This window comes from Orcinus orca, chromosome 1 (genome assembly GCF_937001465.1).
Source record: "Orcinus orca chromosome 1, mOrcOrc1.1, whole genome shotgun sequence".
In the NCBI taxonomy this organism is placed as follows: Eukaryota; Metazoa; Chordata; class Mammalia; order Artiodactyla; family Delphinidae; genus Orcinus; species Orcinus orca.
Genome location: NC_064559.1, coordinates 115,916,862 through 115,939,521, shown reverse-complemented (window position 1 = coordinate 115,939,521; position 22,660 = coordinate 115,916,862). Strand labels below are relative to the sequence as shown.

Here is a 22,660-nt window from a genome sequence, read left to right as displayed (position 1 = left end):
GCAGAAAACAGTCCCATGGAGTTGGCCTGGATAGGAAATAGATCCTTAGCACCCAATTCTGGGAAACTCCTGGGGGCGGAGGGACGACTTAGAGGTCCAGAGTGGTCTATTATATTTCTGGTCTACTGCCCCATCATCCCCATCATGCCCTGCTTACTGCCCCACCATCCCCTATTCCACTAGCTATCACCCTCTGGTGCACTGTCGCACCATGTCCTGGTTGTCTCCCCCACCATTAGTGCTGCCTGATTTAACAAATAAAAATACAGGATGGGGGATTCCCTGGTGGCACAGTGGTTAAGAATCCGCCTGCCAACGCAGGGAACACTGGCTCAAGACCTGGTCCGGGAAGATCCCACATGCTGTGGAGCAACTAAGCCTGTGCGCCACAACTACTGAGCCTGTGCTCTACAGCCCGCAAGCCACAAATACTGAGCCCACGTGCCACAAGTACCGAAGCCCGCGCAACTAGAGCCTGTGCTCCGCAACAAGAGAAGCCACCGCAATGAGAAGTCCACTCACTGCAACGAGGAGTAGCCCCCGCTCGCCGCAACTAGAGAAAGTCCGCGCGCAGCAGCGAAGACCCAACACAGCCAAAAAAAAAAAAAAAAAAATACAGGATGGCCTGTATTTTTACAGTTAACTCTGAGATTCAAATCACAACAAATAATTTTTCAGTATAAGTATGACCCATTGAATATTTGGGATATACTTATACTAGGAAATTATTCATTGTTTATCTGAAATTCAAATTTAATTGGCCATCCTATATTTTATGTAGCAATTCTATCCACTAGATAGCATCGTTACTGGCTGGCTGCCTCAACATTCCTCGTTCTACTGCCCCACCATCTCCCAGTTTACTGGTCCACCATCCCCTGTTCCACTGCCCTACCACCCCCAGCGGAAGCTCCTGAGTAACTGTCACGTAGCCTGCCCAGAGCTGCCTGGTGATCTTTCCCCATTTTAGCCTCTCCTGGAGCCCTCCTTGAAGCAGTCAGCTGCAGCCCTGAGGACAGGGACCGAAGCATCCTTTCCTAAATCCCTCAGATCCTCCCAGGGGAGGCGGCAGACTCAGGCTTCCTGTGGGGGTGATGAGGGGGCTTCTGGCCGGCAAAGTAATCAACCTGATGAGCCAAGAAACATTGCCTTACTGTTTGGAAAACGTCATCACTTCCCTGGCTCTGGACCAAAACAATCATTTTAAGGTGTTTCGAGGATGCGGGTGGGGGATTGAGAGAACGGTGGATTGTTTCTCCCCCAGACTTGCCAACTGCAGACAGGATAGGTTAATGAGCCGTGGAAGTAGAATTCACCCAGGAAATGATGTGCGGCCACCCCCTTGAGCATGTGCCTGAAGGATGTAAATCTCGGGGCTTGGAGCTGGCGGAAACTAGAAGTTCCCTGCCTGTGGGGTGCTCCGACCCCTCCCTTCAGACATAACTGTAGAGACAGGAAAGGACTCAGCCTTCAGGCAGGAATCCCATGAATTGAAGAAGACAGGCAGCAGGGCGGGCGAAGGAATTGGAGAAGCGGCGTATTTCTGTATTCCACAATCCTTGGTGTTTTATCATCCAACACAGGCACGCATACACATGCGCACATGTGCGCGCACGCTTATGCAGCCATGAGCCTGCGCATGCTCACAGCACGGGAGCTGGGAGCTGCTTCTTATGCCTTTTATGCTGCTCGCTGTCAGCCAGTTGCTTTCCCAGTCTAGGCCTCCGTGTGTTCATTTGTCAAATTTAGGAGAAGGACTAGACTCTCTCAGCCTTGCCTGTAAAGGTCCCGGAGTTTGGAATCCCCACCTGACTATAAACTCCCCGAGGGCAGGAACTTGGCTTCAGTCCGGACTTGGCTTCAATCCCTGGGTGCCTGAGCGCCCAGAAACCTCAGGAGAAGCCTCTGGAGGGTCCACCAATGCCAGCTTCTGTTTGCGGCCGCTGTCCCTAGACCTGGAGGCTGCCCACAGAGCCAGAGGCCTTTTTCAAACACGAGCTGGGACCCATCCAGGCTACTCTGGCAGAGGCTGAAGGAGGAACCTGCTTCTGAAGTCAGGATCCTGAATTCCCAAGCGGGTCACGCATGGCACCCTGCGCTCCAGTGCCTTGGGACCAAGCAGGAGACCCAGCAGAGGGTGAGAACACATCTGGCAGGTCCCACACGGAGTCATTCACACACTCACAGCCACTGCAGATGCCTTTTGATTTAGCTTAATTACGCCATCTGCCCACATTAAATGGTAAAATGTCTCAATCACTCCCCCAATCCCAGAGGGAAGAAAGATAAGAGGAAACTGTCATCCCTGGAGTGGAGCTGAAGGACCCTGCCCCACCTGTGTGACTTCTCTCCCTTCATGAGAGACAGCCTCCAGTATTTACAAATTCTTCTTTGTCTCCAACACTCTAACTCCATCTGTTGCCTCACTGCTTCCTTTTTTTTGGGGGGCGAGGGGAAAGGGGAGGAGCAGGGCTCACACATGTCTGACCATAAATAGGAAAAAGATCAGAGCTTTTCTTTGTTTCCCCTCTGCCTTTGGGTACTTCAGTGCCTGTGACACTGTTCTCTTCCAGTAAGTCTGTGTTCTTTTGGCCCTCCCTTAGCTCTTGGTTCTGCTGAAGGAGCCCTGTGCAGCCACAGGTGGGGGGACTCTGGCAGAGCATCACTGAAGTGACCTGTGACCCTCACTCAACTCTGCAGGTATGTGGCCAGAGGCTGAAGGATGAGGGATAGGGTTTGTGTGCAAGTTGGGTGGGAGAGTCTCCCAGGGCAGAGGCACCTTAGCAGGGTTGCTGTGGACCAGAGGGTGGCCGTTGCTTTGCTTTGCAGTTTCAGATAATAAATTTATAAGTATGCTTGTAGTTGTTCAAGCTCTAGAGGCACTGACTTACTATCCGTAAATTCCTAAGACACTGATGAACTTGAGGCTAGTATAAAACCAGGGAACAGAGCTCAATAGGGATTGACTCGCAATCATTAAATTCCTAAGAGACGGAAACTCAAGGCAAATGTAAAACAGGGTGACATTCCTACCAGGTATCCCCTTTCTAGTATCAAGCAAAATAGATAACTAATGAGAACCTGCTGTATAGCACAGGGAACTCTAAAAAAAAAAAAAGACAAATAAGTACTAGGATATAACAACGTGATAATATAATTGACACTGCTGTATGTTCTGTATGTAAATTAGAGTGGATCCTAAGAGTTCTCATCACAAGGGAAATAAAATGTTTTTCTTTTCTTTTGTATCTGTATGTGATGATGGATGTTCACTAGATTTATTGTGGTAATCATTTCATGATATATGTAAGTCAAATCATCATGCAGTGCACCTTGAACTTATACAGTGCTATGTGTCGATTATATCTCAATAAAAATGGAAGGGGGGAAAAAAGAAGGTTGCTTAGTAAGTGCAGAGCAAAGAGACATTTTGTCAAGGCATTAGAAAATTGTAATGAACTATGCCGGGCCCACAGAAGTCTCTCTATCCAGAGCCAGTGTCTCTTTAAGGTGCAACTGGAGCCACACTGACTGCCCCCTTTCCAGGGCTCTAGGCAGATCACACCTTCAGTTAGCATACCCCTCTTTCGGTCAGCTCCAGCACTATTGATTGGGCTGCAAGTCTCTTTAGCTACATTTCAGTCCTGGTCACATGTTTTGGTCTTGAGTATTTCCCAATCTCTTCATTACACATCTACAAAGCATCATTTAGAATGGATTTTTTCTATAAATGGCTAAATGTATCCCCTTTTTTGTTAATTTTAGCTGTTTTACTTTCTTGAAAATAACTTAAGCTCCAGGTTCTGGGAATATCTTTCTATAGCACCTAGGTACAAAGAGTCCTTGCCACCCTCTCTCAGACAGAATTTTTATGTTGTTTCAGGGTGCTCTTGGGTGTCTGTTTGAGGCTTAGCTCAGCCATTTGCTAGCTGTGTTACTTTGGGCAACTAAACCTCCATGAGGCTTGGTTTCCTTGAGACAAAATGGGGATATCAATGATCTCACAAGGTGTGAGGATCAAGGGAGACCATAAAGTGTTGTTATCTCAATCATGTACTGGAATGGACTGTGTCCTTATGATTCTGATACCAATTCCAATGTGTGTGGGGGGTGGAGTTTCCCACACGTCCAAGCAATTCTCAGACACCAGCTTGGTTTCCCACAGTTTAACTCAATTCTGACCCTATTTACCTGGAGATGGGATCAGATCCCACACGAGAAGGGCTCAGTCCCACGAGACTGCCCCTGAGCTCCCACTTCAGAGGCCAATCACAAGTCTGGGTTGTCACCTGTATTTGTGACCACACTGCTATAGATTGGAGGTTCCAACAACCCCCCTCCTTGAATTCAATTAATTTGCTAGAGTGGCTCACAGAACTCAGAGAAACATTTTACTTACTAGATGACTGGTTTATTTTTTGTAAAATGATACAACTCAGGAAGAGCCAAATGGAAGAGATTCATAGCACCATGTGTGCAGAAAGGCTCGGAGCTTCCATGCCCTCTGAGGGGACCACCCTCCAAACCCCGTCCTTTGGAATTTTTATGGAGGTTTCATTACATAGGCATGCTTGATTAAATCATTGGGCATTGGTGATTGAACTCAATCTCCAGCCCCTCTCCTCCCCTTCCTGCAGATGAGGGGGACAAGGAGACTGAAGGTTTCAACTCTCTAATCACAAGCGTGGTTGGCTTCCCTGGCAGTCAGCCTCCTTTCCTCGGGTGCTTTCCAAAAATCACCCCATGAACATAACAGAAGACACCTTTATTGCTCTTGTCACAGGAAATTCCAAGAGTAGCTTTGTGCCAGGTAATGGGACAAAGACCAAACATGTATTTCTCATTATAGATCACAATAGCACAGTTCTTATGGTGACTTTCATCAGTCAGGAGCCTGAAGGGATGCTTTCCCAAACCAAATATGCTTACCTCATTTATTCAAAAAGCATTTATCAAGCACCTACTATGTGACAGGCATCATACGCACCCTGATAGAAACAATTTTCTTAAATGTTGAAAATAACTACTTTGCTGTGGGAGGTGAGGATAGCATATTGATAACTAATATTGGGAATTTACTGTGTGCCAGAGTACTGGTTGCAAGCATCATTCTGTTTAATCCATATAACAATCCAGTGAGGTAGATACTTTTATTATCCCCATTTTGCAGATTAGCACACTGAAGCTCAGAGCAATTAACCAAATTCCTTAAGGTCATACAGCTCGACTGTGGTGTTTTTGGAGCCCAGATCTTTGTGGCTGCAAAGATCGTGCTCTTAGCCACGGCTTCAGAGAGGTATAGATTACAAATGCAAAGTCAAGATTGGTGCACATTAGGTCTCCTTGCACTGTATGTGTGATTCTCTTGCTTGGTTATTTAAATTTAATGTGTTGTGTTCAAACATGACTGTGGGTTGGGTGGGTGGGTAGAGAGAGGCTCTCCCCCAGTAGGGTGAAAGTCATGAAAGAAGCCGTCAGGAGGACCAAGAAGATTCTCAGACCAGAACTCAGGAGGTAGACCCTAGGTCTATGCAGAGGGATTTCCCCATCTGGGGAGTGGGGCAGTGGGTGTGGGGCTCCAGGAAGGTAGGTTTGAAGATGGCATCCACCATTTTGGAGCATCTGGGAACCAGGAAGGGGGGTAGGGCCAGTGAACCAGGAAAACTTGCCATCTCCCTTAATAAAATTCCAGACCTCCAAAACTAGTAGTAAGGGGGCCAGGCCTCACCGCATCTGACTCAGAGATTCATACCTAACCCCGGGGATGTTTGGATAATGACTGCTGCCTCTTCTGTGGGCTTTCACTTCCAAAGGTCCAGCCAGAGAGAAGGCACAAGACCGTCTTTGAAGGCCATCCCTGAGTGGGCAGGGTATCTTGAAATCATGTTGCATGGTCCTGTTTCACTGTCTGCATTTAATTTTCATTTGTTATTCCTTTAGTCAGGTCTTATCTAACTGGCCCAGCCTGGTTTCTGCCAGGCAAAGTGAAAGGTCTTCTGTTCAGGCTCCAGCATTAAAGAGATTGCAGGTTCCCTGAAGCTCTGCCAGGCAGAGTATACTCTGCATTCTCTTCAGGAGATATACTGAGAATATATAAAGTGATAATTCCCTGAATCACTTGAGGCCCTGACCCCACCCTCCCACCCTCAGGCCCAGAGCAACTGATGCTTCTGCTCTCAAATTCCTGATAATGGTTCTGGGTGGTAACCATCATCTAGCACTTCATACCCAGAGTGTGTCCCTGTCCTGGGGAACCATCAGCCTAGCATCGCAGGACATTTTAAAGAATGCAGAGCCTCAGGCCCGCCCCAGACCTACAGAATCAGAATCTACGTTTTAACAAGATCCCCAGGTGATTCATATGCACAAGAAAGTTTGAGAAGCACAGACCTAGGGCAGGGGATCTTAACCTGGGTTCCATGAACTTGAATGGGAAAAAACTATTACATCTTTATTTTCACTAACCACTAACCAAAATTTAGCATTTACTTCAACCGTGGATGTAGGCAACAAGTTACAGAAGTATTAGCAATACCTGTGACTTTGTCACCAATAGAAATCATGAGCATTTTCAACATTACAGTTGTTTTAGATATCTTGAAATAGCATATATTTCACCACTATTGCAAAATTACATTAGTTATTAGATCTGAGGCTAGATCACGCTGTTTGATAGTAATGAAGTATATATATTATACGATAAAGATTTAAAGTATTTTTGATAACTATCTCAAAGGAATTGACTTCCTATATAATCCTATGTATTTTTTTTTAATACACTAGAAACTTTATTCTAGAAGGGTCCATAGGCCTTGATGGAAGAAATTTTCACATATTGAGGTTAAAGGGAAGTCATTCTGGCTTATACATGATTGGACTTGAACTTTATGCTAACTAGAACAGCCTGTCCTATGGCCTGTCAAACATGTGTTATATATCTGCTTTAACCATGAAGAAAATAATGCATTTAAGAATCAGAATGGAGTAACTGCTGTTCAGGCATCCAAAATGAAGCCAAGTAGCCATTGTGGATGTGGATTCAGACACGTTCCTGCATCACTGAGAACTTGAATTTTCGAAACTGTATCAGACTTAAGGATACCACCAGCAGTTGTCAAAACAATATCTGCTAGCAGCTGCCAGCTGCAACCTTATGGTCTCAAGGTGTCCCCTTGTAATTATGCATCATTTCAGACCCCAGCCAAGCCTTGCTTAACAAGCACTGTTACTTCTTGCCAGCTCCAATCCTAATTTCTAACAATTTATGTAAGTCTTGCAGTTTGAGGCTATATAAGCCTCCTCCATTTTGTAGTCTGGTAGAACACAATTCAAGTGCTTCTTGAATCTGTCTCCGGGCTATAGTCCTCAGTTTGGCTTGAATAAAAGACTTAAAATGGCATGGTTAAAGATCTGATTATAATGCAGTTGACAAAGAAATTTGGTTATCTCTGATATGTAACATTTTAAGATGACAACTAGAATTATGACTGATAGCATTAAACTAGGACATAAGAATTTTAGAAATTTCATATAATTTCTAAAACATTTATGTTGATAAAATTTACCCATACAATATAACCGAAGATGGTTTATTATCATTCATTTGACAATGCTTCCCATGTAATTTAACATATCAAATAAGCCTAATTAGTTAATATCTCTTTAATAAGGAGAGAAAACAGATCTCTTGAGGTGTTCCAGGGACCCTCTATAAAAACTCAAAATTATTTCCAGGTCAATAACATTTCATTTAAAATTTGATTTCTTCAAAGTTTGTCAAACATATCAAAAATGTTTTAAAATACTTGGTCGAGTAGGATCATAGGTCACTGTTAAACAATACTTAGCTATCTATTCAACCAAGTGACAAAAGATTTCAAAGGCAAGTACAGAAAGTTACAGCAGATTACTTAAAAGGTAAAGAAGCTTTTACAATCTGTTATCAAAGGCAGATCAATAGTTCAAGAAAACTTTGTCCTCTCAACAGAGAAAATAAAATTCCAGCTTTGCACCAGCTTACTTTTGATTTTAAAATTCACTCACTCGGGAATTTCCTGGCAGTCCAGTGGTTAGGGCTCAGCACTTCCATGGCAGGGGGCACAGGTCAGGGAACTAAGATCCCATGTGCTGTGCAGCATGGCCAAAAATAAAAAAGTAAAAAAAAAAAAAAAATTCACTCACTCAATTAAATTCATTCCAGTCTTAACCAGCTTGAATTTTTCCTCAGGGTTCCTTTTTCACAAACCTTCTATAACTTCCTTTTTTACCTTTTTGATTTTGTCCTGTGCTTTCCCTTTCTCTCTTTTTTTAATTAGTCTCTCTATAGGACAAACTTTCTTTTCTCTTAACAAAATGCATTTCCATTCCTTTTACCTTTGTTTCCTTGTATATGAATATTTTCTTATTAATTAGTACTTTTAATTACATACACTAATTAGAATTTTTAACCCTTAGAAACATTAATTTCTAGTGAAAACTAAGAAGTAAGCAATTGTAAACTGCTATACTTGCATTTTTTCTTGATTGACAATATGAATATGTCTCATAATTTCTAAAAACATACATTCCTCAATAGCATATTTTTTCCAGTGTGGTACAAGACATGTTTCCAATAAACCCAAACATCTTTAGTTTTTCTATAATAAGGCAAAAATAGGTACACTTAGACTTATTTAGCAATTAATGTTTCAGTATTTTATCTTATTTGGAAATGATCTAGACATTCAACAAATTTCCATCATTTAACTTAGCAAACTCTAAAGTTTTAAGTTACCAAAAAGAGAAGAAACTATTTTTAAGTAGACATACCATAAAACATAATTATTCTTAAAGAATTCACCTAAAAACTCTTAACCCATTTACATTTATTTATTTTATTTCTTCCCAACAATTATGTTTAGATTACCCATAAAAACTTCATGAGACATTAGACAAAGTCAACCATCATCCCAAGCTATTTTTCTTCCTGACAAATTTTGTAACAGAAGTAACATGATCTTATCTGACTTCCAGTAAACCTAGGTACAATAAAAGTATTATACTTAATGTTGATGACTCTAAAGACATGTCTGCCTTGAACCAAGAAACTTAAACTAGCTTTAATATTTTCCCAGATCACATGAAGCTGGAATTCATTTGGGTTAGTTTCTCTTATATTTCTGAGAATTTATATAGGCACTTAATTTTCTTTAAGCCAACAAAATAGAGCTCTTTTACAAATTAATTTTGGCAATACCATCTGCAGGTATAAATTACCACACATCTATAGCACATGTACATAGACATGTATATATACACATACAAACACACAAACAGATGCAAAGAAACCACACAGTCCCATTCCAGAATTTCAGCCATGAATCAGATACAATAATACAAAATCCATCAGTTACAATAGAGGTTGAATTCAAGTTGGATTTCTGGAAGATGGAACAAATCAAGGTCATCTGTTTAGATTTTTAAACCCTCTTTACTAACATTTATGGAGAAGACATAAGATTTATATTTGTCCTTGACAAGTCAAGTTTCAATAACACATCCCCCTTTTGTTGTTTCTTTTGATAAGAATTACCTTCCTGAAATTTGCATTTTAAAGAGCTGGCCTAAATAAGAGTTCCTGGAGAAGACCAGGTAGAACATTTATATCTCAAAGGTACAGGGAGAGAAATAGAAGTTCCTCCTAGGAGGACTTTTGTTCCCTTAAGGCCAGAATTTTTTTTTTTTCCTTGAAAACTTACAAGCCTCTTAAGATAAACAGGGGAGGTTTTGGGAGTGGTAAAAAGGATAGTGGGCTTTAAATTGTTTCTGGAGCCACACCTCTGGTCCTGTAAAGACTAGATTTGTAAAATCAAGGACAGCTGTTTTTAATTCCTCAAAGAATTGGGTGGCCACCTAAATGATAGACCCGTGGCCACTCATCTTGGTAATCCATTTACAGAAATTTTTGAGGATCTTCCCTGGGTTTAAGACTTTAACTATGGTCCTCAGTTTAGCCTTTGACCTGAAGAGAATCACCTACAGCCTCAGATGATCCCATTTCTGAAGGTACCCTTTCAATAGTCTTCAAAGCGGAAAGGCAGTTCAGACAGAGAATTACTAGAATGAGTACGCAAAGGAGGATGGAGGGGAGCAGTAGTTACATCAGTCTTATAGTTTTTTTGTTTTAGTTACCTATTATATCTTTAATCTTTCATTAGCTTTCTACAACAAATCCTTCAATGAAGCTATTTTGAAAATTTGAAGCCTTTGGGGGCTTTTGCATAACAATTAAAATAGGTACAATTGGTTAAGATGATCATTCTCTAAAATTTTGACAATTTAGAAGTCTTTCCAATTCAAAGAATCCATTGTCTGGCCACTGACAATTAGTATCTTAATAGCTACTCAAACCAATAAGCCTTTTTATGGCTTAACCAAGGACATAAGAGGCAACCCACAAGAGAGTGCAAAGGATGCAGCCCTCGTAAGATCCAGAAAGTTCATTCCCAAGGATAGTCTAAGACAGTAAAGACCCTCCATGTACAAGTGGAAACAACAAAGGTTGAGACCACAAAGGCCCCTTATGGACTGAGATCCCTTGTGACGAACTCCCCTGAGAGCTGACATGGTTGGACAATGAACAGTCAGCTCAGAATCCCAGTCTATTCAACTGACTGCCAAATGCACATCAGTACGTACACCTGCCCGATGGCGGAGACCAGAGAGAATAATATCCTCACTGGTCAACAAGTCAAGTTCCCAGGACATATAACAAGATGAAAGGAAAACCTAATCAGACCTATGGTTTTCCTCTTTATGACAAAGGACACAAAAAGACAGTGACCATCTCTGGGAGGAGGAGAATCAACAAACCAAGGGTACTCTATCAGATTTCAAACCAAGAGTCCAAGGAACTGGCCCTACAAATATTTTCTTCCACTAATCTAATTTTAAAAAGAGAAAAACTCTTGCCACTCTTATTTTCAACAGACCCTGCAGGCAGAGATCCGGGAGACTGATTGACATGGTAAGAATTCTTACCTTCTGCCGGCTTTTGTTAGGTGTCCTAGGATTTCTTAACTGCAGCAGCTTTGGGGCGAGTAGTGTCCGGCTGAGGGGCACAGCCTTTAAAAGAATGACATAGCCATTGAAGACACAACATAAACTGGTTAAAACCAACCAGGTCCAAGGTGGCAGATGAGTCGACTTCCACTAGACCTTGAGCCTCAGTATTGTAACACATCAGGAAGCTAAATGACACACCCACAGGTGCTATGACAGTTCCAAGGCCAACTATAAAAGGTCAAAAAATGGCGGTGGCCCAATTCCTGGAAATCTCCACCCCTTCCCCAAAATAGCTGGAATACTCCTCCCATTCATTAGCCTATGAAATTACCCACCCCTATAAAAACTAACAACCCCAGACCCTGGTGCCGCTTGCCTTCTGAGGTGGCCCACATTCTGTCTATGGAGTGTGTATCTCCCTGAATAAACCTTCCTTTACTTTATCATGGCTCGCTCTTGAATTCTTTCCTGCGCAAAGCCAAGAACACACACTCGGTGGCCGTTCCAAGGACTTGCCTGAGACCTGGGATGTGACCATCCTCTCTGGCCCCACTTTCTTTCCTGCAGCACAGCCTGTAAAGTTGCATTCCACCTTCGTTGCCGATTGTCAGGGAAATTGGAAGAGATTTTCCTCTTCCCTTCTAGGTTCTTCTGGCTGGCCTAAGAATTCAATTGACATGAGACAGAGTGACAGGAGGAAATCAAACAAAGTTTAATAACATGTATACATGAAAGAGACCCAGGAAAGCTGAGTTAACTCACCAAAATGGCCAAAGCCCTCACCTTAAATATCATCCTCAGCTAAAAATAAAAAAGGATGTTGAGGGTGGTGAGAGTCAGTTATGGGAGGTTACCAGGAAAAGCACAGTAAACAAGGGAAAGGTTGTTATGCAGATTTAAGTCATAGCTTTCTCCACTGATGAGAGTTTCTAGAGATTTTTTTTTTTGCGGTACGCGGGCCTCTCACCGTTGTGGCCTCTCCCATTGCGGAGCACAGGCTCCGGACGCGCAGGCTTAGCGGCCATGGCTCACGGGCCCAGCCGCTCCGCGGCATGTGGGATCTTCCCGGACCGGGGCACGAACCTGTGTCCCCTGCATCGGCAGGCGGACCCCCAACCACTGCGCCACCAGGGAAGCCCAAGAGTTTCTAGAGATTTGGTCATCCTCCTCTTCTAAGTATACAGAAGGAAACATACTTAACAAATGGAGATTTCCCTTATACATATAAATGTTTCTTACAAAAGGCCAATTCCTACTTGGTTTTCAGAGCCCTTCCCGTGTCTGCTGTTTCTCAGAAAATCAACAGCTTAAAACAAAATGGCAAAGAAACATGTTTTATGGTGGCAAATTCTGCTCCCCTACAACCCAATCTTGAAAGTCCCAGAAATCACATGCCTCCACGGTGGCCGTTGGAGTAGTCCTGGCTGGCAGCTAGCAGTCTACCTTGATGGCATCTTCCTTCTCTCTTCATTAAAAAATGGGTTTGATGGGACGCATGCCAAGGACTAAAACCAAGATTCCAAGTACTGTTTTCTGTTGTCACTCCAGCGAGAAAATCAGAGGTCCAGTTGGGTGTCAGGAAAATTTTTTAAAGCTTTGGAACATACCCATAGTTGTTACTTTAATCATTCACCCTCTATTTCCGTGCAGTGATCCACAGTAAAAGAGGAAAATGGCTTGTGTGCCTGTCTTTAGGGACAGAAAGTGAAACCCAGTCCCCCTAAAACCGAGTTCCCCTGAGGAGCTTATGATTAACCTCTCTATCCAAAGCTTTATTTTCTTTCTTATCCCACCCCTCTTCCCCTCAGCATTGAGGAGCATCAAAGAAAAGGGGGGGGGGCTTCCCTGGTGGCGCAGTGGTTGAGAGTCCGCCTGTAGATGCAGGGGACGCGGGTTCGTGCCCCGGTCCGGGAAGATCCCACATGCCACGGAGCGGCTGGGCCCGTGAGCCATGGCCGCTGAGCCTGCGCGTCCAGAGCCCGTGCTCCGCAACGGGAGAGGCCACAACACTGAGAGGCCCGCCTACCGCAAAAAAAAAAAGAAAAAGAAAAGAAAAGGGGGGACTGAAACTGAGCAGGACCCTGTGGGGCCTTCCTGGCTATAAGCCCCTCCATGTCTGTCCCCTGCTTCTTGTTTGACCTTCCCCAAGTTCCAAAGAGCAGGCTCAAGCAGTTAAGAATTAGAACAATAGAGTCATAGGACTCCTAGTTCTGCCTCAAGGAATATACATAACGATCTGGTGCATATCTTTGAGTTGTCCTGCAGAAACGAAGACCCCTAGCTGGTGGGGGATGGTGACTACATGCTAACCACCAGCACGTAGACCCCAGACTCGTTGGAACCAAAAGGTTGATGATTAAGATTCCCAAAGCATCACTCTGTTACCTCACCACCAACCCAATCAGAAAAATGTCCAGGAGCTGATCATGTGCCCTGCAGCCCTCACCACTAATGCTGCCTTTAAAAACTCTTGCTGGAAAGTCACTGGGGAGCTCGGGTCTTTTGAGCAGTAGCTGCCTGTTCCCCTTGCTTGGTGCCCTACAATAAAAAAATGCCGTACTTTCCTTCACCACAACTGTGGGGTCAGTAGATTGGCTTTCCTACACTGGGGCGAGTGGACGGGAGTCCAGTTCGGTAACAAGAGGAAGGAGTCACTGGGGACTCTGGCTCCCTTGCAGCCAGGGTGGAGTGAGTAGGAGAGTCTTGGGCATGAGAGTGGGTGATGGCAGCTTTAAGAAGGAAATCCCATTGGGGGAGGGTCACTGGGCCTAAGAGAATGGTTGGGGGGTGTCCGGGTGAGATGTGACCCTGAGGTATAAGAGCAGGCCCGGGCTGGTCTCCAGAACTCCTTCTTCAGAAGAGAGAAATGGCCACTCTTTGGGGAAGCTCCTCTGGCCAGGGTGGGGAGAGCAAGTGTAGCCTGGGTGAATGCCTTCCCCGGATCCTCAGCTTGGGGCAGGGTGGGCACACAGTGGTTCTAGGAGCTCGGATGGGTCAACAGTCCCCTGCTCTTGGGGGCCTTGAAAGAGGTCCTACAGGATCTATGGAGCTGTTTTGTGAGTACAACAGGCTTTAGCCTTGAAGGCCGGGCTCTCCTGGAGAAGACTAACCGCATGTTGTTATTCATGAATAATGATAACAACTTCACAAATCACATAATATTTTGGACATTTCAAAGCTGCCTTAAGGCAGCCTGATGTAGTAGTGGAAAGAGACCAAAACTGAAGTCTGTTTCTGCCCATTAAAAAAAAAAACAACCCAGGGAAAACTGTAAGCCAAATGGCTTTGCCCCTCTTGAGCCTCAGTTTTTTCATCTGAAGGTGGGGAGAGTAATAACCAAGGACACCACCTCACAGGTTTATGGGGGATCAAATGGCACATGGGTATGAAAGATGAAGGGCTGTGCTGTGGAAATCAAAGGCAGTGTTTTCTCTGAGCACTTTTATCTCCTGTGTTAGATTCCTAGGTCTGGGGTAACAAAATGCCATAAACAGAGTGGCTTAAACAATAGAAATTTATCTTCTCACAGTTCTGGAGGCTAGAAGTCCGAGATCAGGGCCACCTCAGGGTTGGTTCTGAGGCATGGAACAGGGAGGGTCTGTTCCATGCCTCTCGCCTAGCTTCTGGTGGTTTGCTGGCAATCTTTGGTGTGGTATGGCATGTGCCAGCGTCACCTTCAACTCCATAAGGCATTCTCCCTGTGTGTGTGTTTATGTCCAAATGTCTCCTTTTTGTAGAGTCACCTGTCACATTGGATTAGGGGCCCACCCTACTCCAGTATGACCTCATCTTAACTGATTACATCTGCAAAGACTATTTCTAAATAAAGTCATATTCTAGATACTGAGAGTTAGGACTTCAACATATGAATTTGGGGGGACACAATTCAACCCCGTTAACCCAGTGGAGCCCCCTTGGCAGTGGGAAGCCAGGGAGAACGCACAGTGGGGTCAGGTGCAGGGGATGGGGTGAGATGGGGAGGTTCTAACTCTTTTATGCAGATTCAGCGCTCAGCTGAATTGAGACTTCCACCATCTCTTTTATGAAAAACTTAAACATTTATTAAAACATATTCCAGATACAGAGGATATAAAAATGAATAAAATATTGTCCTGGACTCCAAGGGAAAAGAGAGAGACATGTCTCTCAAATCATCAAAAGGCAGTATGATTCATGCAGTAAGAGTTTTATGTGGCAAAAAATAGGGGGTCCAGGACAGGATTGTCCAGGAAGCCTCTTGGGAGGTGGTAACATTAGCACAGAATCTTTGGAGATGACTAGCTTTCCAGGCAGACAGGAGGCAGAGGCATTTCAATCAGAGGAAAGGCACCATGGTGTGCAAGTATAAGACCGCGGCTTGGCCTGGCTAGATGTGTGAGCTATGGGAGACAGAGGTCAAGGGTAGGTGGGGTCACATATTAAGGGCGTTATCCACAACCTAAGAAAGTGAAATTTATCCTATGGCAAATCCATGGAAAGCTCTTTCTGGCAATGATTTCATTGGTTGCAGCAAATGAGGCCAGAGTGGTGGCCGGAGCTAACATAATGGCTGGCAGATAGTAGGTGCTTAATAAATAAGTGAATGAATGAATGAATGAATAGCTTTTAAGCAGCAGAGTGGAATGAGAGGAGAGATAAGAGTGGGATGAATGTGGAAGCAGAAAAATATAGTCAGGATAATTTACCGTAGACCAGGCAAGTGTTGTAAAGATCTGAATGAACCTCCAAGAAGAGGAGGGATGCCTACAGCCTTAAATGTGTGGAAGGAAGGTGGGAAAGGTGAAAAGATGGATAATTTTTAGGGCCCTAGGGCTGGAGGTCGAGGGAGTTCCTGCTCACTGAGCTCCATTATCTCTCTGAAGTCTGGTTCCAGATATAGGGTCTTTGCAGATGCAATTAGGTAAGAATTGAGATGAGGTCATACTAGATTAGAGTGGGCCCTAAATCCAATGACTGGTGTCATTATAAGAGACAGAAAAGGATGCACATGGAAGAAGGCCATGTGGAGATGAGGCAGAAACTGGAGTTATGCTGCTACAAGCTAAGAGACACCAGGAACCACCAGGAGCTGGAGGAGGCAAGGAAAGATTTTCCCCTAGAGCCTTCAGAGGGAGCGCGGCACTGCCAACACATTGATTTTGGACTTCTGGCCTCTAGAACTGTGAGACAATAAGTTTCCCATTGTTTTAAGACACCTCCCCCCCCATCCCCCCCAGCTTATGGTACTTTGTTACAGCAGCCCTAGGACACTAACACAGGGCCAGATTACAAGAGGCTGGGTCATAGCCACGGCAATCAGAGAAGAAAAAGAAATAAAAGGAATACAAATTGGAAAAGAAGAAGTAAAACTGTCACTGTTTGCAAATGACCTGATACTATACATAGAGAATCCTAAAGATGCCACCAGAAAACTACTAGAGCTAATCAATGAATCTGATAAAGTTGCAGGATACAAAATTAATGCACAGAAATCTCTTGCATTCCTTTACACTAACAACGAAAGATCAGAAAGAGAAATGAAGGAAACAATCCCATACACCATTGCAACAAAAAGAATAAAATACCTAGGAATAAACCTACCTAAGGAGGTAAAAGACCTGTACTCAGAAAACTATAAGACACTGACGAAAGGAATCAAAGATGACACAAACAGATGGAGAGATATACCATGTTCTTGGATTGGAAGAATCAATATTGTGAAATGACTATACTACCCAAAGCAATCTACAGATTCAATGCAATCCCTATCAAATTACCAATGGTATTTTTTACAGAACTAGAACAAAAATTCTTAAAATTTGTACGGAGACACAAAAGACCCCGAATAGCCAAAGCAGTCTTGAGGGAAAAAAATGGAGCTGGAGGAATCAGACTCCCTGACTTCAGACTATACTACAAAGCTGCAATAATCAAGACAGTATGGTACTGGCACAAAAACAGAAATATAGATCAATGGAACAGGATAGAAAGCCCAGAGATAAACCCACGCACCTATGGTCAACTAATGTATGACAAAGGAGGCAAGGATATATAATGGAGAAAAGGCAGTCTCTTCAATAAGTGGTGCTGGGAAAACTGGAGAGCTACATGTAAAAGAATGAAATTAGAACACTCCCTAACGTCATGCACAAAAATAAACTCAAAATGGATTAGAGACCTAAGTGTACGACCGGACACTATAAAACTCTTAGAGGAAGAACACTCTTTGACGTAAATCACAGCAAGATCTTTTTTGATCCACCTCCTAGAGTAATGGAAATGAAAACAAAAATAAACCAATGGGACCTAATGAAACTTAAAAGCTTTTGCACAGCAAAGGAAACTACAAACAAGATGAAAAGACAACCCTCAGAATGGGAGAAAATATTTGCAAATGAATCAATGGACAAAGGATTAATCTCCAAAATATATAAACAGCTCATGCAGCTCATTATTAAACAAACATCCCAATCCAAAAATGGGCAGAAGACCTAAACAGACATTTCTCCAAAGAAGACATACAGATGGCCAAGAAGCACATGAAAAGCTGCTCAACATCACTTATTATTAGAGAAATGCAAATCAAAACTACAATGGGGTATCACCTCACACCAGTTAGAATGGGCATCATCAGAAGATCTACAAACTACAAATGCTGGAGAGAGTGTGGAGAAAAGGGGACCCTCTTGTACTGTTGTTGGGAATGCAAATTGATACAGTCACTATGGAGAACAGTATGGAGCTTCCTTAAAAAACTAAAAATAGAATTACCATATGAGCCAGCAATCCCATTACTGGGCATATACCCAGAGAAAACCATAATTCAAAAAGACACATGCACCACAATGTTCATTGTAGCACTATTTACAATAGCCAGGTCATGGAAGCAACCTAAATGCCCATCGAGAGACGAATGGATAAAGAAGATGTGGCACATATATACAATGGAATATTACTCAGCCATAAAAAGGAACGAAATTGAGTCATTTGTAGAGATGTGGATGGATCTAGAGACTGTCATACAGAGTGAAGAAAGAGAAAAGCAAATATCGTATATTAACGCATATATATGGAACCTAGAAAAATGGTACAGATGAACCAGTTTGCAAGGCAGAAATAGAGACACAGATGTAGAGAACAAATGTATGGATACCAAGAGGGGGAAGTAGTGGTGGTGGTGGTGGGATGAACTGGGAGATTGGGATTGACATGTATACACTAATATGTATGAAATGGATAACTAATAAGAACCTGCTCTATAAAAAAATAAATAAAATAAAATTCAAAAAATAAAATAAAAAAAAGAATAGAAGAGGCTGGGTCAAATGGTCAATCAAGGAGCAGAGACCTAGTCAGGGAAGGGGTGAGGTCAGGAGGAGCTGACAGACTCAGAGGGGTTGAGAGCTGAAGGTCTTGAGGAAGAATGAGGGGTTTAGGGAAAAGCTGAAAGGACAGAAGATTTGTACCCAGAGAGTGGCATGTTTGAAGTCAAGGGCTCAGAGGTGGAGCAGTTCCAGGTGATACCAGGTACTGTCAGATCAGTCTCTCTTAGAGGATAAAAGCTAACTGATAAATTCACCCTAAACCGCAAGGCAGTTTACCCTACCTCGAGTCTGCATTTTAAATCCAAGGCCCAAAGAGGAGCCTACATTTTCTTCCAAGGAATTAGCTCTTTCCATATTATGGCATCTCAGACACTGCCTGAGAGTCTGTGTGCTCTAGGAAGGAGGGCATGTGGGCAGGGGAGGGGGCAAGGTGCCCAAATCACAGCCCATGAGCAGATCTTCCCGGGCCTGGTCCAGACTTTCAGAGTAGGCTCACCCTGGGGCTTACAGAAAGGTGTGCAGCTTCTGGGGACCGCTGGGACATTAGGTGGTAGAGAAAATAAAACACACTAAAATGGCAGTCAGGGTAAACCTGGACCATTTGGTGAAATTCAGAGGGAAAAACCCCAAGCAGAATCTGAAGGCAATTAAGTCACATCTCTAGTGCATGTCAGAGAAATGCTCTGTGTTGCCCCGGGGCCAGGAATCACTCAGTTAAACAACAAAAGCCCAAAGGGAAACAGAGGACCAGTACCTCCTCCTCTTAGATGTGAAGTGTAGCTCCTCCTCCTGTCTCCTGCCATGTGCCCTCTGCCCCCAGCTTCTGGCACTGCCAGCTGTCTGCAGTGCAGCCCTCCTCCCCCGGGACTCAACATGGATGGATCCTCTCTCCTCCCATGCTCTCTGGCCCTGGTCTTGTCTGTTCCCTATCACTCCCTCCCAGGAGCTTCCTAGAGGAGCTGCAGGGGGCTCTCCTCTCCACCTCCTCCAGACATGACCCCCTAATGTGTAAACAGGAAAGAATGTTTGTTCTGAGTGGGAAGCAGAGGGGCAATGCTGAATCGACATTGCCTTCCATGGACGGTGCCTGGGCAGAGAGGGCTCTGCCTTTGTGCACACCTCTTAAGCCCCTGTGCAGTCCCGCGCGGGCCCTTCTATTTGCCCCACAGGAGTGCCAGGGGCATAACCCCACACCACCATGTCTTCACATGCTCTACCTCCAGCCCCTGCCATGTCCTGGGCCCCCCTTCCTCCTCAACCTCTCCAAATCCAGCTCTTTCTCCAAATCCACCATGTGGGAGGGATGAGTTGGGGGCAGAGACAATTTAGCTTTCACAGACCAGTGCCAGGATCAGCTAAGCACTATTCCAAGGACCATGTTTTTCAGAACGGAAATGTAATCAACGGATGCATTTCTCTCCCGGGAGATAGCTGAACTCCCAGAGCATCACGTTCATCTTCTCTTGGTACACACACCGCTGGGGAGAGATCAGGCTTCTTCCCTTCTCCCCAAGCTTCTCCCCATTCAGTTCCGGGAATGTTGACTTTTAACCAGCTCTCCCATGTGAGGAAAGCCAGAGGCTAGGGACCTGGGAAGGCAAAGTGGCAGAATAAGTCAAAGAGCTGTGACTGTTTTCAGGACCTAAGCTGTCTGGTATGGCATGGAGGGGGTGATTATTTTGAGTGACCACTGGTGAAATAGTTATTGAGCTGTGAAGGGAAACACTGCAGAGTAAAGCAGAGAACCAGTAACCGATTTAAAAGCCAGGAGTTCTCGTCCTCACATCATTGCCTTGCTGTGCAGGATCGGCAAGTCCTTTACCCTCCAGTTAAGAGAGAACATCTAGTTGAAGCCCGCATACTAACGACGAGGAAGTGGAAAGGCTGAGCTGCCCCAAGCTGCAGTTCCAGATGGACAGAGGCAAGGACAGTATCAGGAGCCTGCCTCCAGGGCCTGCCCACTGTCCTGCCCATCACTAATTCGTCTGGGAAAGCCCTGGACCTATCTGACCCGCAGAGAAGCCATTGGCCTTCCCTCCAAGTAGACCAAGAGGAGCAGCCTCAGATGGACATTAGGAGACTTGGTCAGGCCCCAGCAGGAAACAGAAAGACACTTAACTGGGATGATGAAAGTAAGGGATGAAGGGACCATGTGCAGGGGTGTGACAGCATTAAGGGACTCAACAAGGAATGTTGAGGCAGCTGGAGACGAGCAACAGCAGGAAGCTCTTCCCACCCCCAGGCCTGAAATAGTGTTCTTGGGGACCCAGGGAGAGCTGGAGCCACGCGAGGAGGGGGAGCTGTAGCTTCAAAGCAAGGGAGGGAGAGAGCAAGCGGAGCAAATACCCTGATCTTTCTTGGATGGCTTCTGATCTCCTCCCGAAGCTTCCTGTTCATCTAACCCAAAGCGGAAGGCAGAGGGCAAGGAGCCCTGTGATGCCATCCATAGAGGTGAGTCTCCTGAAGCACAGAGGGAGGCTTGGGTTGGGAACAAAGTGCAGTCACAAAGCCTGCAGAGGGGCGTTGTAGATGGTACACTCCAGTAGAAACAGCAAGGCCTCTGGAGCCAGTAGTGAAGATGATTCCTCATTTTACTGCTTGTAGCTGTATGATCTTGGGAAAGTCACTGCACTCTCTGAGCTTGATTTTCTCCTTGGAGCTAATTATACCCTCTTAATGGAGTGGTTGTGAGGATTAAATGAGGTGCTTGTGTAAAAACATCAACAATATACTAGGTGTTTATCAGGATCAGTTTCCCTTCTCTTCAGAGTCCCCCTTCCAAGCTCTGCCGAATCAGAGGCTCTAGGGTAGAGTGGAATGGAGAAAATATATAGGCTTCAGATTTGGACGCTGGCTTCACGGCTCCCAGCTGTATGACCTTGGGCAAGTCATTTATCCTCTCTAACTTTGTTTTCTTAGTAGTAAAAAAAAAGCAATATCCAGCTCATAAGGTTGTTGTGAGGATTAGAAATTATTTAAGGCATCTGGTAAGGTATTGGGTTCATGGTAGATGGACCCTGGAGTCAGACTAATTCAAATCCGATGTCCCTACTTGTTAACCGTGTGACCCTGGACAAGTTTTTGGATCTGTCTGAGCCTGTTTCTTTATCTATAAAATGGGAATAATAAGAGTACCTTTCTCTAAGGGTTGTGATAATGAAGTAATGGGCATACAACTTACCAAACAGTCTGCCCTCAAAAATTTGCTATTGTTCTTGTTTGTTACTGATGTCACTCTTGCAATGTTTCTTTCCCCAATCAAGCATTCAACCTATCTGTCTACTCAGACTCCAAGGTCTTTACTGGAGAAAAGCAAGTAGGGATTGAGGGGGAGGGGAGACAAACAGCTCATCTAGAGGGTTCAGGGCAGGAGGATGGCTTGGTCTGATTAGCAAATGCCCTTGCCTACAACACACATACAGACACGAGGTTCGGTTCAGCACTCAGCCTGTAACTCTCCCTGACAGGTCACCCAGAGAACAGGAAGGACTGTCCTGCCCACCCCAGATCTCCTGATGCCTTGTCGTGACTCTGGCTGGCTTTCAGCTGGCTGAAAACAGAGGGAAAGGGATTGTACGGTATGACTAGACCTGGAACTGTATCCCCCCAATAATAATTTGCTGAACACTTACTATGTACTAGGCACCATTGGAGACAATATAATTAGCCCTCGTCAATTTCAACAATATTGTGAAATTAGTGTTGTTGGCATAGTAACGTTAGTAATATTGGAAGTTGAAGCCCAGAGAGGTTAGGGAACTTGACCAGCATCACATGGACAATAATTGAGAGAGTCCTCATCTGAAATCAGGTCTGATTGTTCCCAAAGCCCAAGTTTGGGCAGCTGTGCCAGGTGGCCTCCCGGAAGAATGGCACATGTGTTGAACATCAGTGGAGGGGGTTGGGAAGAGGATGGGAAGACAGGGGTGAGGAATGAGCCTGGGACAGATGTGAGCAGTGTGGTCTGCCCCCTCTGGTCATTTCCCTAGGAGGGTTGGATACTGAGGACCTCTGGAGCTCCTTCCCCTCTGATACCCTGTGAGCCAGACCCTAACTACCAGGACCCTGGAGAGGAGAGAGAGCAATCCTCTGTTTCCCAGGCTCCAGAATTTGCCTCCTTTCCTCCTCCCCATCTCAGTCCCTTGGGCCCTTGATCACTTTTCCTACTCTGAGCTGCAGAAAGCCTCGTAGCTAATGACTTCCTATGCTAATCATCTTTGAGCTGTCGCAGAGGATGCCTGGAGAGCAAGGGTGGGCTTTCAGACAGTAGTGGGGGGAACACTTTCTTACGTCACACTCCCACATGCTTTTGA

The 22,660-nt window shown here is 44.6% G+C and overlaps 2 long non-coding RNA genes across 2 annotated transcripts in view; one reads left to right on the top strand and one right to left on the bottom strand.

Annotated features, from left to right (window-relative positions):
• Positions 1 to 1,460: 1,460 nt before the first annotated feature.
• On the top strand, positions 1,461 to 22,133 carry LOC125961106 (uncharacterized). Its single transcript, XR_007471424.1, has 3 exons — positions 1,461 to 2,137; positions 2,604 to 2,700; positions 21,815 to 22,133. It is a non-coding gene; the product is annotated as an uncharacterized LOC125961106 (long non-coding RNA).
• Positions 15,087 to 22,660, bottom strand: part of LOC117202729 (uncharacterized) — a 38,749-nt gene continuing 31,175 nt past the window's right edge. Inside the window, exon 7 of the long non-coding RNA XR_007471420.1 lies at positions 15,087 to 19,936. This is a non-coding gene — a long non-coding RNA (uncharacterized LOC117202729). The remainder of the gene's footprint in view (positions 19,937 to 22,660) is intronic.